Source organism: Rhinolophus ferrumequinum, assembly GCF_004115265.2.
Source record: "Rhinolophus ferrumequinum isolate MPI-CBG mRhiFer1 chromosome 15 unlocalized genomic scaffold, mRhiFer1_v1.p scaffold_54_arrow_ctg1_1, whole genome shotgun sequence".
NCBI lineage: Eukaryota > Metazoa > Chordata > Mammalia > Chiroptera > Rhinolophidae > Rhinolophus > Rhinolophus ferrumequinum.
In genome coordinates this window covers 9,309,512-9,326,757 of record NW_022680357.1, presented here as the reverse complement: position 1 = coordinate 9,326,757, position 17,246 = coordinate 9,309,512, and the positions used below count along the sequence as shown (strand labels likewise).

Sequence of the window (17,246 nt, the reverse complement as noted above, 5' to 3'; positions counted from 1 at the left end):
GACTAAGGGCTTGGAAGTTGGCAGATTCTGGACCAAGTTGGGGCTTTGCTACCAATTCCCTGTGTGACCTGCGACAAGTTACTTAACCTCTCTGAGCCTCAGGCTTCTTTGTGCATTGAGGGAGATGCATTAGCATTTTTCTAAGTTTCCTGCTGCCGCCAATATCCAGGGTTCCTGTGCACATACTGAAGGAAATACACATCACGAACCAGCTTGAGCTGCCCTGGTTACACTGAGGTTCAGACCTATATGGCTGAGACCCCAATGGGGAGGGAATTCTGAGGAAAACATCAGCGCTCTGAAAGAGAGTCTAGAAAAGGCTCTCATACAGTAGTGCCAGTGCAGTTACCTCAATCACCCACCATATCTGATTATTTCCGTGAAACGATCCACGCCAGGGCCTTGTCCTAATATTATTAATAGATGCTGCCATAAAGAGGACAATGCAGTTCCAGTAAAGACACAATTACGGTTCGAATGCGAATAAGATGTTGGCAGACACACAGGAAGCATTCGCTTCCATTCCCATAAAAGAAGACCCTTGGTTGGTGGCGGTAAATGTGTCACAGGGTAGAGCAGAAGAAAATTGCGTTCAAGCAGCATCCATAGATTTACTGCAAAATGGAAAATGTTTCTGAATGCGAATGTGCTAAAGATAGGAAATTGAAATGGAATCACAAACACAAATCATCCCTGAGTTTCAGAAAAGTTTGAAGGTTATCTGCATAAAATTTATCTGGAAGATGGGGAAGATGAGGAAGAAGTGGAGAAATATGTGCGTTTACGTGTCAGCATAGAGTATTTATTTCAAAAGAGCACAGAACCTAAGAGCGAATATTTCGAACACATTATTATGAATATTTTACTCAATCATTCAACAGACACTTATTATATTGGGAAAGGGGAATAAATAAGACCCAGTCTCGATACTAAGAAGCTCAGAAAGGGATGGGGGATACATAGAAATGGATGTACGTCAACTGAAATTGGAAAAAAATATATTAAGAAGAAATGGATTGGAGAGGGGCATGACATATATACTATCATAATATTTACAACATTATAATATTGTAAAGACTGTGGGCTCCAAAAGCAGGAAGCAATTAATTCCCACCTAGTGGAACCCTGTAAGTTTTCCTGGCAGTAGAGTCAGGTGAAATGGGCCTTGAGGGTGAATATGAGGGTGTCAGGGCAAAGAGAGAAAGAGAAAGAGTGATCTAGCAAAGGGATTCAGAGATGTGAAGATGGGACAGCATGTTCAGAAATTAGTGAGAGTCGGGTGTGGTGGATAGTGGAAAGATGGGATCAGAGCAGTGTCTCACTGTCAGCACTACTGACATTTGGAGGCCCATACTTTTCTGTGGTGGGGGGCCGTCCTGTGCATTGTAAGATGGTTAGCAGCATACCTGGCCTCTACCAACTGGATGCCAGTAGCATAAACACACACACACACACACACACACACACGACCAGTTGTGGCAATCAAAAATGACTCCAGACATTGCCAAATGTCCCCTGAGGGGCAAAATCACCCCCAGCTGACAATCGCTAAACTAGAAGCATTAACAGGCCAGATTGGAGATGGATTTGAGGGTCGCACTGTAAGTCTGGGCATCACAGTGTCATCAATATTGTTTATTAAGCAAAATACAGAGACCGTTCTGATCTTTTAGGGTGATCAATCTATCCACAGTTAGGTAGATGGATGGGGTGTGAGGAGACTGAAGGCAGGAAAATGGCCCTAATGGCAGGTTCAGATAAGGTATGATGAACCCAGTTCATGGCAGCAGAAATAAAAGAGGAACTCGGATAGGAGGGATTTTAATAACAGAACCCACAGAATTAGGGAAAAGAGGATGAGGACTTAATGGGGCCACCTGGATTATACATCCAAGGAGACCTGTCCTATAAGCATATGCAAACCAGCAAACTGAAGTTTGTAGTTATGTTATCTAAAAATACTATGTTTTGGGGCCAGCCCAGTGGCTCAGGCAGTTAGAGCTCAAGGCAGCCGGTTCAATTCCCACATGGGCCAGTGGGCTCTCAACCACAGGGTTGCCAGTTCAACTCCTCGAGTCCCGCAAGGGATGCTGGGCTCCGCCCCCTGCAACTAAGATTGAGCACGGCACCTTGAGCTGAGCTGAGCTGAGCTGAGCTGCACCTGAGCTCCCGAATGGCTCATTTGGTTGGAGTGCGGGCTCTCAACCACAAGGTTGCCAGTTAAATTCCTCAACTCCCACAAGGGATGGTGGGCTGTGCCCCCTGCAACTAGCAACGGCAACTGGACCTGGAGCTGAGCTGCGCCCTCCACAACTAAGATTGAAAGGACAACAACTTGAGTTGGAAAAAAAGTCCTGGAAGTACACACTGTTCCCCCAATAAAGTCCTGTTCCCCTTCCCCAATAAAATCTTTTAAAAAATAAAATAAAATAAAAAATAAAAATACTATGTTTTGCATATGGCATAAGCAATCATACAGCCATTCAACAAGCATTTGCTAAGAGCCTACCATGTGCCAGGTCCTGAAATTTAAAACGAATAACAATGTCATGCCAGGCTCAGTACTAATAAGCATTTGGTATGAATTACCTCAATAAACAAGGCGGGAGGTATAAACATTATCCCCATTTTAGAGTAAAAACCTGGGTCTTACAAAAGTTAAATAGCTTGTTAGTAAATACCAGTCAGGATTCAAACCAGAGTTTGTTTCTCCTTGAGGCCCAAATCTTTAACAGCACTTTATACCATTTTGTTCCAAAGGTTCTAGAAAGCAAAGAACACTCCTCAATCCCAGTTTACAAGGCCAACGTAAGGAGAGAAGAGGGGCAAGAGGCTGGGAGGGGAGCATGGAGGAACATTGAAACGTCTCAGCTTTTATGACACTTAAACATTTACAAGGCACAAACTCATACACATTATAGCATTTGATCCTCTCTGCAACGCGTATGGCGCTTTGGCCTCTGTACCTATTAATTATTCCAGCTCCATGTTAAGGCCTATTTTGGTTTCATTTCTCTTCTTAAACTACAGCTTCTGTTCTGCAGTTAAAACCTCTTGCCGAGTACCTGCCTCTCAGACAAGCCCACAGGCTACCTGGGGGGCCCTCACAGTTTCCTTGGGAGAAGAAGACCAAGCCATCTCTTGAAGAGGTGCATGTCCCACTCTGGGAGTGGCCCTGAGACCCTATGGCAAGAGGCCACCCGAGAGGCCTGCTAAGATGGGAGTGTTGTACCTTTTAACACAAGACAAGATAGAACAAGATGCTGGAAACCTGTTGATGGTGATCCATGTCCTGCTCCTATAAGGTCCTTCAGGATCTTCTCCCATTCACCTAGCCAACGCTTTCTAATGCCACCCTACCCCCTCTTCCTAGGCTTACATCCCCCAGCTGCAGCTTATCTCCGTCCTCCTTTGCACACTGTCTTCTGCACCTAGGGGCCTCTCCCTTCCTCCTGCTCACTCCACTCATATGTCAGGTCTAAGATTACACATCACCTCCTCCAGGCAGTCCTCTCCACTGTCCAAGTCTGGGTGGGACTCTGCTCTGTGATCCCAGAGAATGCTGTGTTTATCCTCAAGGCAATGATTATCACACTAGTTTATCATTGCCTAGTTACTTCTGTGCCTCCCCAACTAGAAGAGGGGTCAGCGAACGAGACTGGGGGCCAACTCTGTTTTGGCAAATAAAGTTTTATGGGAACACAGCCATCCCCTTCTTTCACGTACCGTGTTTCCCCAAAAATAAGAGCTAGCCGGACCATCAGCTCTAATGCGTCTTTTGGAGCAAAAATTAATATCAGACCCGGTCTTAGATTAAAAGACGCATTAGAGCTGATGGTCCGGCTAGCTCTTATTTTCAGGGAAACACAGTATTATCTAAGAACTGAATTACAACAGCAGAACTGAATAGTGGCCACAGAGATCGTATGGCCTGCAACGTCTAAGATATTTATTACGTGGCCATTTGCAGGAAAAGCTTGCTGACCATTGCACTAGACTGTAGACTCTCTAAAGGCAAGAACCTGTCTTGTACATCAGCGTGTTGCCTTCAGCATCTAGTGCCAAGCCCGGAAGATAGAGAGAGCTTAATGAATGTATACTGGATGGATAGATGAAGGGATGGAGGGACGGAGGGATGGAGGGATGGAGGGATGGAGGGACGGAGGGACGGAGGGACGGAGGGACGGACAGACGGGTACATGTTGAAGATGTCTAAGTGTCAAGTTCAATTGACAATGTGGCAATGCTAGCACAAAAGAGACACCTTTGGCTAGATAGTACCAAATCCGAAGAAACAGTCTGATGTCTGAAGCAAAATCAGCTTAGAAACACACACACACACACACACACACACACACGGCCTCTCAACAAAGTGAATAGCTGGTAGCTGGTTTTCACTTGTAGATACCACACAGAGAGAGGTTTGATTAAGGTAACTTCCTGTTATGAGCGTCTATGATTTTTCCTTGAATGTGTTTTTTTTTTCTCTAATGTTTTGAACAAGAACAATCAGGTGTTGAATGAAACTTGAATTTCATCAGCCTAGAAATTTGAGTTGAATAATGCAGACTTTTTTTTGAGGCTTGGAAGGAGGGAGGAAGAGAGTAGAACTTATATTATCTTGCAAAGGATAAGTATGGCCTCAAACTGGCAGCACCCCCCAAAAGTAAATCCATACCCCTCTCGTTCATATGTCATTGCCTCCTTGGAGCCTTCTCTGATTTGTCTCTTCAGACAGTCTCTCTCTATCTTCCAAACTCTAATAGCACTTTTCTCCCCCTATATTACAATCCCTCTCAGAACTGCTTGCATATCTGTTCACAGCATTGGGACTTTGAGAGTGTAGGGGGAAGACTTCAGGGGAAGAGTTCATTCTCCTCTACACTCCCAGGTACATAGTAGGTGCTCAATAGATGATTATGCGATGGTCAAAAGAATAGATGAATAAGGCAGAGAGGAAAAGAGAAAGTGGTTGAACCAAATAGGTGAACCAGTAGGTAGATGAATACAAGAGTGGAGAAATGAATGGATAGGTGGGAAGGTGGGTGGATGGATGGATGATGGATGGATGATGGATCGATGATGGATGGATGGATGGACTGCGTTGAAGTGACGGGACTGAAGGTATGAAGGAAGTGAATGATACCCTAAGAACTCTCAACAGGCGGTACCCTAAAGAGGACTGACTGTCCATGTGTCACGTGGGGTGGCATGCAGGGTCTCTGGTCCCATTCCCCACATAAGAACGGAGGATATGTTGAGGCCAAAAAGGAACACTCACGGAGCCATAGATAGGGGAGTCAGACCACTATAGTTTCGCTGGCGGCTGGGCTGGAGACACAGGAAGCAGGAGCCACACGATCCGCACTTCTCTCTGCCAACCAGCCTCACTTGCTAGCTGCAATCCGCCTCTCTGCAATCCGCAATCCACACTCCGCCGCTTGCTAGCTCAGCCACCATCTTCTTGCTAGCTCCCCCTTTTTTTCTGCTAGCGTAGCCACAGCAGTTATATTAGTGGCCAATGGCTCACTGGTTACAGCTGACGGCCAACTAGCCACAGCTGATGGCCATCCAATCGCAGTTGATGGCCATTTACTACCCAAGCCAGCACCTTTCCGCGTGAGGCCGAGAGCCTGGAAACTGCACTCCTGGCTCTGTCCCCACACCATGTAGCCACCCCATCCTTACATCCCAGGCTCCTCGCCTCCGGGTTTCATTGTTCCAAGCCTTAGAGTGTTTCTTCCTAATCCTCCCACTGCATTGCCATCATTTCCTTGTTCCTCTTCTCTAAAGGTTGCCCCAGCTCACCCTGACTTACCAAGTCAGCATTGCCCAAGGATCCAAGAGGCCAAAGGGGACTTTGTGCATGGGAAGCCAGCCGATGGCTAGCTTCCAGCGCCCCCAGGAGGACTGGAGGGAGGCCACCTGCTCACCTAATGGGTCTAACTAGAGCAGATGCTTTTCTCAGTGACCTACAAAGCTTGGTCCTCCTCCACCACCCCTAGACTGGTGCAAAACAGTGGGGTCATGACCTTCCTCAGGGACATAGTTGCAATTGTCTATTTCTAAAGCTCCTCACTGTCCTCTAACCATCTTTCAGTTCCTGACTCAGCTGACCCAGAGACACAGCCCCTTTTCTCCAGAGTAAACCCTGAAAGCCTAGGCCTCTGGGGAACACAGATTAAAAATCTTTGCTCTGGCGAGAGATCATCAATTGAAAGGTGGGAAGACAGAGAGAGGGAGTGACTTCCCCGGGGTCACCCCAGGAAATGGGAGCTGAAGTCCAGGCTTTCTCCTTCACAGTCTAATACATGTTACCACTACACCACTTTCACATGTTCAACTTTGCATGATTCCCCTGAGGCCGCTGGATGAAATTCAAAGTCATGTCCAAAGGAGGTACCCCACTTCAAGCTCACTGAGCATCCAGCATCAGTTGGAGCTGATTAGAGATCTGATTATAATACTGGAATTTTTATTTCCAGGCTTTGGTAATTTAGTATCAGGTGGGCATTAGTCAATAGGGATTTAAAAGTTATTGTAAGCAAACCATAGCAGAAAGGAAAGTTATCCCCTACACACACACACACACACACACACACACACACACACACAGAGGCACACCACCTTTCTTTCATTAGCTTTAATTAGGTTAACCCAGATGATCTGAAAAAATATCCAGACCCAAAATGAGTTTCTCTTTTATGATTGTGAAAATCATAAGGGAATGGGATTCCAGAGATAGAGTGGGGTGGTAGCTTTGCGGCTCCTCCAGCATCAGCAGGTAGACAAAGACGTTGATTAAACTCAGAGATAACAGCCAAAGCCAGGATTGCTGAGTCAAGCAAATGTGCAGTTTGGATCCCATTTCTGTCCCTCTCTAGCTGTGTTACCTTGGGCAACTTACTCACCTTCTCTGAGCCTCCACTTCCAGTCTTGCACAATGCCCCATGTCACAGTACATTCTTTGCCAAGTAGCCAGGAGATTTATCCAAAACATAAATCATCTCCCTGTTGAACTTAAAATAAAACCCACACTCTGTAATATGCCCAACAAGGACTTCCATGACCTGACTTTGCCTTAGATGGTTGCATATTAAGATTGTATTTGGCTACATATAACAGAAACTTAGGTATACTTACATAACCGAACGATGGATATCTTTTTCACATGACGAGACGTCCAGGAGGGGTCCAAAGAAGCTCCACAATGCCCTTGGAGATCCAGGCTCCCTCTATCTTCCTGCTCTACCATCCTCAGAAAATCGGAAGCCTCATGACCACAAGATGGCTGCCCCATCTCCAGGCTTGTGTCCAAGTTCCAGGCAGGAAGAAGAGAAAGGAGTAAAGGAGTGTCACCTGACCTTCTCAGGTGAAAGCCCTTAATGGAAGGACTGGGGGGATCCCTGAGCTGAGAGATCCTCCTTGCAGGCTTGATGAAGTAGACAAATCATGTGGAGGAAGCCCATTTGGCAAAAGTTTGCAGGGAGATTCTAGGAACTTCAGACTAGAACCTGAGAGCTGCCTCCATCCAACAGCCAGCAAAAAGCCAGGGCTCTCAGTCATGCGTCCACCAGGAAATCGATTCTGCCAACCACCTGAATGAGGTTGCGAGCAGATCCTTCCCCAGGTGAGCCTTGAGGTTAAAATGCCAGCTGGTTAAAATACCCTGACTGCAGCTTTGTGAGAACCTGAGCAAATTGCTGACTAACCCTCTCACCCTCTGCGAGATCCTAAGTTTGGGTAGTTGCATTCTGCCAAGATTGTAGTAATTTGTTAGGAAGCGACAGATAACTAACACAGTGCCGAACACACAGTTCTCCTTCCTGTCACTGTGTGTCCTTTCATGACACACAGGACTTTGAAATCATCCAGTCCATTGGTGTGCAGGGAACCTAAAGGCCAGAGAGGAGAAGCAGCACAGCCTGGGAGGCCAGGCTCTGTCGGCGAGGTGACCAGCATCTGTGCGTCTTGTTCCTCACTGGGTTTTAGTCCGACATTTTCCATGAGCTTTCCTTGGCTCAAAGAAAGAAAACTCGCATTTATAAAGGACGGCTATTTGTTTTGACTATGTCTGGAACGTTTTCTAAGTAAATGAAGCATGTAACGTTATTTTAAGGTGTGTTCCTTGTGACGATTTTGTAAAGATTTGTTATTATGAATTTTTACTTCAAAATATAAAGTCTAACTTAAAATTGAAAAATAGGATGAACAAAGATCCATTAGGCAAATATGAGCAAAATAAAGGTGGAGTGGCCATATTAGTACCAGACATAATGGTCTTTAAGTCAAAAAAAAAAAAAATTAGGGATAGAGAGGGTCACCACAGAATGATAAAACATTCACCTCACCAGGAAGGTACCGTTCTGAGAATACAGACACCTAATAAAATAACGTGACAGTGTATATTGCAGGTGCTTCCTCCACCATCTGCTGAAGGATCTCAGGCGGCCACGGGTCTTGATAAGGACACCAAGAAATGACGGTGGGTGTCCAGGTCAGTGCTTGGATACTGGGTCCCAGCCCGTGAAAATGGACCAAGGAAGGATAATCCCTCCCCATCTGTCCAGTTACAGGAGCTCAGGGTCAAAGCCGCTGCCACACTCCCCTGAGAGGGCAGGTGTGTTAAGATAAGTACTTTATGGGCCGGGCAGAAACACAGAGAATAAGGGAGCAATTAGCATTGTGCAGACAGAAGTCCTGACTTCATTGAAACTAACATCCCTCTAATTTTTTTCTTCACATTTAGGACCAGCTACAGAATTTTGGCAAACAGCCACCTGATCTAATCCTTTCATTTCAAAGACCAGGAAACAAAATGAAGGAAGGTGATGTGGCTTGTCCTAAGTCACACAATGTACCAGCCTGTGCATGTCGTCATTAATATTCACACAGTGACCTGAGAGAGTTTGAAAACAAATGAATCTAAATGTTAAAATGGCAAATTCCCCCTGAATAAAGAAAAAAAGCCTCCATCAAACAGCTAAATTAAAAAGAGCACGCCAGTAGGTCTGCGTTCCCTCCGCATCAGGCCAGCAAACAGGAACGTTGTAGCATGTCGTGCACGGCATAGAAATGTCAGATAACCATTGACTCCGGTAATTCATCATTGAATTGAAGGCATTACATAGGAGAAGAGCAAAAATCTAATCCCAGCTCATTTCAACAAGAATTGAGCGAAGAGTTCATTACATAAAATAATTTTTACTAACATAATTTACGACGTGTCCTCAAATGACAATTAGAACCTGTCCCTTGATAGCTGAGACTGATGAGGGAACGTTTGCACAGGCCAAGATGCAGATTCCTTGCGTTCAACTTAACAGTTGTTTGGTTTTTTTAATGTTTGCTTAACAGTGGAGATGAAGGTTAAAGAGAGCTAGCTGGGAAGCTAGAGTCTGTGGTTATTTGAAAAAGGGATCTCGGATCTCAAATCCAGGTTCATTTCAAGAGTTGTGTGAAGTTCGCCATGTCACCATGCTTCTCTGGGCCTCTACTTGTACATCTATGAGAACATCTGTATCTCATGTCATCATCTAATAAGGAAATGGATGTAAAGCACTTAGCATTTAAAAGTCAAAGTTCTTGATGAAAGGTAGCTTTAGAAAAAGCTCTCCAACCCCCAGTTTACTAGTCTGTGATATCAAGATAACGACACCTACCTGGCCAGGTATTCTGGGTGGAATGCAATTACTGTTAGATCCAACCCTCGCCCCTTTGGGTGGACGCTTCCAAGATTCAGATACCCCCAGTATTGTGTCTGGTTGGCATCAGCAATGGAGGTCAGACAGCTAGACCCAGAGACACCCAATTCTTTGAACAAAGGAAACAAGTCTTCCATCTCTCATTAAATAAGCTTTCTGGACCCAAAGAACAAACCTCTGGCCAAGTTCAGAAGTTCTCAATTTTGGCTGCTCATTGGGTTCATCAGGGGTGGGAATGGGATGCTTTTAAAAACCCTAGTGCCCAGGCCACCCCCAAACCAATTAAAACAGAATCTCTGGGCATGAGACCGAGACATCAGCATCTTTACAAGCTCCCAGGTGATTCCAGTGAATGGACAGGGTTCAGAACCATGGAGCTGATGGCTGGGAAAGAGAAAGCTGGAGGAAGGACTCCAAATCGTGTGAGTGGGTTCTCCCTATGCTTACGCTCCAGAACTTCTGCTAGCAGCTTGATGGGTTATGTGAATAAGAGGTAAAGAAGCCAGAGTTTTTCCCCCAAAATACTTTCCAGTGACAGGGGAGCTTTGGAGAGATGGACTTTCTAGTTAGCCCAGAGAAGGTCAGAAAACTCTTTTCAGATCATAAAAAAAAGGTTTGATCTCAGTGTGTGCTAACAGAGCACCTGGTGAAGAATAAGGACTTCCCTTCTTTGACTTTCGTCCTTCCAGACATATGGGGACCACCTAGAAAGGGTCAGATCTCAAAGAACCTTTAAATGCTGCCGTGGGTTTGAGGGCAACGGGGAGCCTTGGAATGCTGTAAGCAGATGAGTAAGCTAGTCAGACTGACATTTCTGGAAATTCACTAACACTACAGAATAAAGAATGGATTGGACGGCACGTGGCCAGAGGCAGGAAGACCAGTTAGGAGCTGACAGGCGGACCCAAGGTCAGACATTTCCAGGACAGTGGCTCTCACACCTGAGCATGCCTCAGAATCCTCTGGGGTCATGGGGGTGGGGTTAAAACAGACTGCCACACCCCACTCACAGTGTCTGATTCAGTAGCTCCAGAGTAGAACCTGAGAACCTGCATTCCAAACAAGTTCTTAGGTGATTTTTGTGCTTCAGGTCTGGGGACCTCACTTTGAGGTCCTCTGCTATAGGTGGTAGTGATGCTGGAAGTGAGGGGGAGGATATTTGGAAAGAAGCTTTGTAGTTCTCGGCTGATGGTTCTAGGTTAGGTTTGATGCTGGCTGCACATTAAAATCTCCCCACCTCACCCTCCTACATCGATTCAGTTGATCTGGGTTAAAGCCCAGATGTGGGGAGCATTCAAAAGCCCCACGTCATTCCCTGGTAAATTCAGAGGCGAGAATCAATCCTTGCTACTCAAAGTGTGGTCCAGGGATCATCCAGGAGCGAGATGGAGTCCGGCCCCCAGGGTGATGACCCAGAAATGCACCCAGGGGAAGAGAAATCCACTCACTTATTCAAACGGACTATATCGACTCGCCCGGCTCTGAGCTGAGTGCAGAACCGCGAGGCAACACGGACCCGACAATAATAACACGAGAGGCCTCAGCTGTTGCTTTAAAACCCAAGAGGGCCTTCTGATCAGCAGCTGAGCCAGCCACTTATGAGCTCCCTGGGAGCAAAGACATCAACCCAGCACACGACATGCCAGGCCCCTGCCAGTTCCTCCAGGAATGCTCACTGAAGGAATGCCGAGTGACGCTGATAATTTAGGAGCTGGGCCACGAGGCGGACAGGTCTACTCCCAGCAGAAGTAATGGTTGAGGGCCCGGGAGATGCCAAAGGCTGGAGTGTGGGCCGTTGGGCTGGATCCAGGACTGGGAGAGTTACCATCTGAAATGGCCAGATGGTAAATACCTTAGACTCTGCAGGCCGTGGGGTCTCCGTCACAGCTACTCAACTCTGCCCTTGTAACGTAAAAGCCGCCATAGACAACCTGTCACCAAACGGCTGTGCTGTGTGCCAGTCAAGCTTTCTGTACCATAAGCTGCGGGCTGGATTTGGCCCACAGGCCATGGTGTGCCCCCTGGTCTAGAGTAAGAGGAAGGACACTGATGGAGTCGCAAAGGTAAATCAGAGGTTGTTGGAAGGCCAAAAGATGCCATGGCCACCAAGCAAAGGAGAGTAGGCCTTGAATCAACACTGCAGGATTTTGGACGGCAGAGTGAAATGGTCAGAGGCCCGCGGGGGGAGAAGAATTTGGCAGAAGTGTGTGGGTGGAGATCAGAAGCTGGAGAGAGGGGAGATGGGAACAGCGAGTGGAACAGTTAGGAGATGTGGGTGGGGATGGTTCCCAAGGGAGCTGAACAACCAAGAACCAGAGTGAGGGTACAGAGGAGGCTGGGCGTTTGAGACGTTTTGGTGGCCGGATCCATAGGGCTCAGGGCATGGAGGGCCAAGGGGGAGTTGCAGACAATGTCCATTTCTGGTCACTGGGGTGAAAGGGTAACTGGGGTAACAGGAAAGATGCTGTGGCCAGAGACAGGGGAGCCAGAGGTGGGAGCTCAGGGACATAAGTGGAGCACAGCCAGACCCACTGCAGCATGTCACCCTCCACTACCCTCCAACCTCCACCCCCCTCATTCCTGTCATACCTGAGTACCCAGGCAGCCGGAGAAAACATTGGAGAAAAGCAGGACAAAAGGTGAAAATGCAGGGTCTGCTGAACGCAGCTGTTCTGATGGATGCGAATCTGGAAAATGTAGCTCACCCAGGCCTGGACTGAATCCCAGCTCTCCTGGGGCCAGAAGGCCTCAAAGCATCACTCCTTGTATTTCAGTGTGCAATGAAACCCTTGAAGACACTGTGAAGGCAGATTCTGGTCTCTAACAAGCTCCCCTGTTGCTGGTGCTGCCAGGCCCTTCGAGAAGTGAGGCCTTGGAGATCATTCCCTCCACCCCGATTGTCTCCCAAACAAGGGCAGTGAGACCCAGTAAGTTACTGTTTGCTGGGTGGCTACTATATACCAACCCCAGGAAACATAGCAGACATTGGAGTCCTTGTTACATGGCAGACACTGTTCTAAAAAATTCACATCTGTGACTCATCTATCCCTCGCTATGGTCCAGGAGGTGGGTCCCATGAGTGCCCTGTTCCACATACGATTTAGTGACCTGAGAATAAGGCAGCCACACTCCAGAGCCAAAATTCCATCCCCAAGGCCCAGACAGAGAAGCAATTGGCCACCCACGGCAGGCTGCTTATAAGCACAGATATTCAGCACATGCATACAGACTATGCGTCCCACACTGGTGCATTTCACCCCACTCTAGGCCACCTCCCCTGGAAAAGTCAAAACTTCAACTACGACATTGGGCCGAAGGCATGTGACTTCCTAAGTCCGTTGAGCTGGCGCGAATACTTCTGTAGCAGGGTGCTCAGACAATTCTTTACCTTTGCTTCTGAGGCACTAAGACACCCCTTAGAAGAGATAGTTCCACGGAGCTCCTACAATGCACATAAATGCCCCCACACACACGCACATAAAAGGGGAATAATTTAGTGGAGAATTTTGTGGCTGGTACGTATTTTATGGGCATCATTTTCGGAAGCGGTTCTTTGTTATGGTCCTGGGGCCCGGTCCCCGCCACGCGTTGCGATGCTGCCACCTAGTGGTGATGGGGAGCGCTGCTGCGGAAGTCGAACCGTCCAAAGCCCCGAACCGACAGGGGAGGCGGCATCCTGTTAACACCAGTCTGGGCGGTGGCTGTTTTTAGCTGGGTCTCTCCTTCTGCGCCACTTTCATCATGGAAACCGGCTCTCTAGACCAAAAAAAAAAAAAAAAAACCTGCGACGTGTTCTGTAAAAGCTTTTCGAGAGCCAATTTTAGCTGCATTTCTTGGAATTTGGGCTCCCAGGAGCAACGAAGGATGTGCGTTCCCAGAAGTTGGGCTCCTTCTTAGAACCTTTAGAACCTGGAATCCCTTGGGTTCCAGCTTCTGCACTGGGCTCTGCAAAGGAATATAAATTTGGGGATTTTAGAGGCAGTAGGTGCTGTCCTGAGAGGTTTACCATGTACTATGAAGAGCTTTCTTTCCATCAGGGGTGTCCAAACTGCGGCCCGTATCCATTTTTAATTGGCCCACAGCAAATTCCAAAAATATATTTAGTTTTCTTAAATAAACCAGGTGAGGCAATACGTACTTCACCTCGAGTGAGTGGCCCGGCGGTTTGTGTATTTTACCGCATATGGCGCTTGGTAAAAAACATTGAAGAAAGTTTGGACACCCCTGCTTTACATGGACCGTCTCATTGTTGATTCGAAATAACCCCAAGAAGTGTAGAATTATACCGGTTTACAGATGAGGAAATTGAGACTTGGAAATGTTAGCGATTTGGCTAAGGTCATAGCGCTGGTACCTAGTAGAGCCATTTGAATTTTAGAGTCTGTCTATTAACTCAGAACCCAAAGGAAGCAACGGATCAAGAGCTGAACGTCTTGCATTCATGTACACACTGCTGCCAACTCACTGTGTGTCCTTGGGCAAGTCACTAAACCTCTCTGAGTCTCCATTTCCTCTATGCTAAAACAGGTATGGTAATCATAGGTTTTGTTTCACAAGGTTGAGTGAGGATCCAAAGAAAAATCTGATATCCTTAATTCCAGTGGTTCTGTTCCCTGGTCAGGAGGACCACTCAGACCCCCAGATTCTTCTATAGATTCCAGGAGATGGATGGGGATAGGTTCAGAACCCCCACAATGGGAAAGAGCCTGATGGCCCATTGTCCCCTAAAATGGGCATTGCCTTCATTCAGTCGCTGGGAATCGGTACAGCAAATCAGTCAGGCCCTCCTGTTCTGACATTCTCATCCCAGCTCTGCCCCTTACTCACCTTGCACCCTTCAGGCCTGGTCCTCACATGGCAAAGGGGATGTAACACTGATACTGACTCTATAGGGTTGTTCTGAGAATTAAATCGTGTAATACATTGTAAATCTCTGAAGCTGGTACCACCACTAGCGTAACCAACTCATCCATCTACCCAGGATTTTCCCAGTTTTCACCTGGACATTCTGCATCTCAAGAAACCCCTCAGTTCTGGGTGAACTGAGATGATGGGTCACTTTTCCGGGCATGCAGCTCAACCCTGACCACCAGACTAGATTGTCCCCATTCTGTCTGTGCTCTGACACGCTTTGTGGCCTTTTCTGGGGCTGGAAATCATGTAATTGTGTGTCTGCCTCCCCCCAGGAGACTAGCTCCATGAGCTGGGGACTGCATCATATTTGATCACCACTATGCCTGGCACAGGGCTTAGCCCCATGGAGGTGATCAGCAAACCACACTGAGTGAAGAGATGACCACCTACTATGTGTCAGGCCCTTATGCTAGTCACTGGGAGTACAAAATGAACAGACATCAGAGGTCATGGCCATGTGGCAGAGACTGACAAGTGACCAAGTAGAACTCAGTGCATTAAGGGCTGGGATAGGGTAAGCATGGGGGGTGGTCTCGGAAGCTCTCTAACCCAGCTTAAGAGGACAGGCGTCAGAGCGGCCTTCCTCAGGGGCTGGCCCAAGTTGGACCCACAGAACTGAGTTAATCAGTTAAGGGAAGGAGAGAAGGGAAGTTCTGGGAGGTTTTGCTGACCACATGACAAGCCAATGCCCTGACTGTCAACCTGACCCAAAAGAGGGAATTTTCACCAGATGACACAATCTCCAAAATCACAGAAACCTCCGTGTCTTCCCTCTTTTCCTCCCCCGCTCAACACAACCCAGTCACTACTTACCTGATAACACAATGGGAACATTACATTAGCTGAGAACTCCCAGCCTTTGTCTTTGTCCCCTGAGGTCCAAGTTCATGCCTTAAGATTTTGGATAGGTCATTGGAAGAATTCCTGGTACCCCCATACCAGGTCTCAGAATCCTAAATTATTGATTTAATATATAAATGGAACGACAGACTCACCTTTCCCAGCTTTTTCTTGTTTACAGGTGGCTGTCACCCAGGCAGGAACTGCAGGCATAGCTGTTCAATGGAGTTGTGACCCAGTGGTTCTTAACTGGAGTAATGTTGTCTTCTAGGAAATATTTGGCAATGTCTAGAGATCTTTTTGGTTGTCACAACTTGGGGGATGTCACAACTGGCATCTGGTGGGTGGAGGCCAGGGGTGCTGCTTACAAGTACATATATTCAGTACATGCACACAGAAATACACAGACATACATACACATACACACAGATACCTACCTACAATACACACCTGCATATGGACACACATATATACACACAGAAACATATACACACATCTTCACACACATACACACACACATGCACATACCTATGCAAACACATCCCCATATACTCGGAGACATGTAGAAACACATGTACGTATACAATGCCAATATACACATAGAAACAAAGACACACATACATTCAGAGACACACAGCAGGGCCTATTATATAAGCTGCTGTGGAAAAAGAACCCTCTAGTCACATCACCTGGAGTGATGACCCCGTACACATTTTGGTCCTTCTCCCCTCTAAGCAGTTTTAGGTCCATTCTTCCGGCAAATAAGACCCCAAGTTAAAAAACCAACCATGTGTTATTTTAAAATCACTGGGTGAAAGAAGAAATAAAAGGAGAGATCAAAAGTTACATAACAACAAATGAAAATACATTGTATCAAAATTATTGAGATGTGGTGAAAACAGTATTAAGAGGGAAATTTATATCATTACAGGCCTATGTCAATAAACAAGAAAGACAAACAATCTGACATTTCATCTTAAAGAAATAGAAAAAGAAGAACAAATGAAAGCCAAAGTCAGCAGAAGGAAGGAAATAATAAAAATTAGAGCAGAATTAAATAAAATGGAGAATAAAAAGACAATAGAAAAAATTAATGCAACAAAGAGCTGGTTCTTTGAAAAGATTAATAAAGTTGACAAACCCCTAGCTAGACTCAGTAAAGGAAAAAGAGAAAAGAAACAAATAAAAAAATCAGGAATAAAAGAGAAGTTGTGATAGATACCACGAAATACAAAGGATCATACAAGAATACTATGAAGGACTATATGCCACGAAATTCAATAACCTACAAGAAATGGACAAGCTCTTAGAAATATATAATCGTCCTAGACTGAATCACAAGGAACTGGAAAATCTAAACAGACCAATCAACAGAAAAGAAATTGAAACAATCACCTAAAACCTCCCGAAAAGCAAAGTCCAGGACCGGATGGCTTCACTAGTGAATTCTACTAAACATTCAGAGGTAATTTAATACCTGTCCTCCTCAAACTCTTCCAAAAAATTGAGGGAGAGGCAATACTACCTAACTCATTTTATGAAGCCAACATTACCCTGATACCAAAACCTGGTAAGGATAACACAAAAAAGAAAACTACAGACCAATATCTCTGAGAAATACAGATGCAAAAATCCTAAACAAAATACTAGCAAATCAAACACAAGAATACGTTTGAAAGATTATATGTCACAATCAAGTGAAATAGAATTGAGTACCCTGAAATAAACCCACATATATATGGGCAGATAATTTTCGACAAAGGAGCCAAAAACATACAATAGAGAAAA

General features: G+C 46.0%; 1 long non-coding RNA gene across 1 annotated transcript; it reads right to left on the bottom strand.

Annotated features, from left to right (window-relative positions):
* Positions 1-13,492: 13,492 nt before the first annotated feature.
* Positions 13,493-16,263, bottom strand: LOC117019387 (uncharacterized). Its single transcript, XR_004422488.1, has 3 exons — positions 16,148-16,263; positions 15,614-15,818; positions 13,493-13,649 (listed from the first exon to the last, which is right to left on the bottom strand). It is a non-coding gene; the product is annotated as an uncharacterized LOC117019387 (long non-coding RNA).
* Positions 16,264-17,246: the final 983 nt, after the last annotated feature.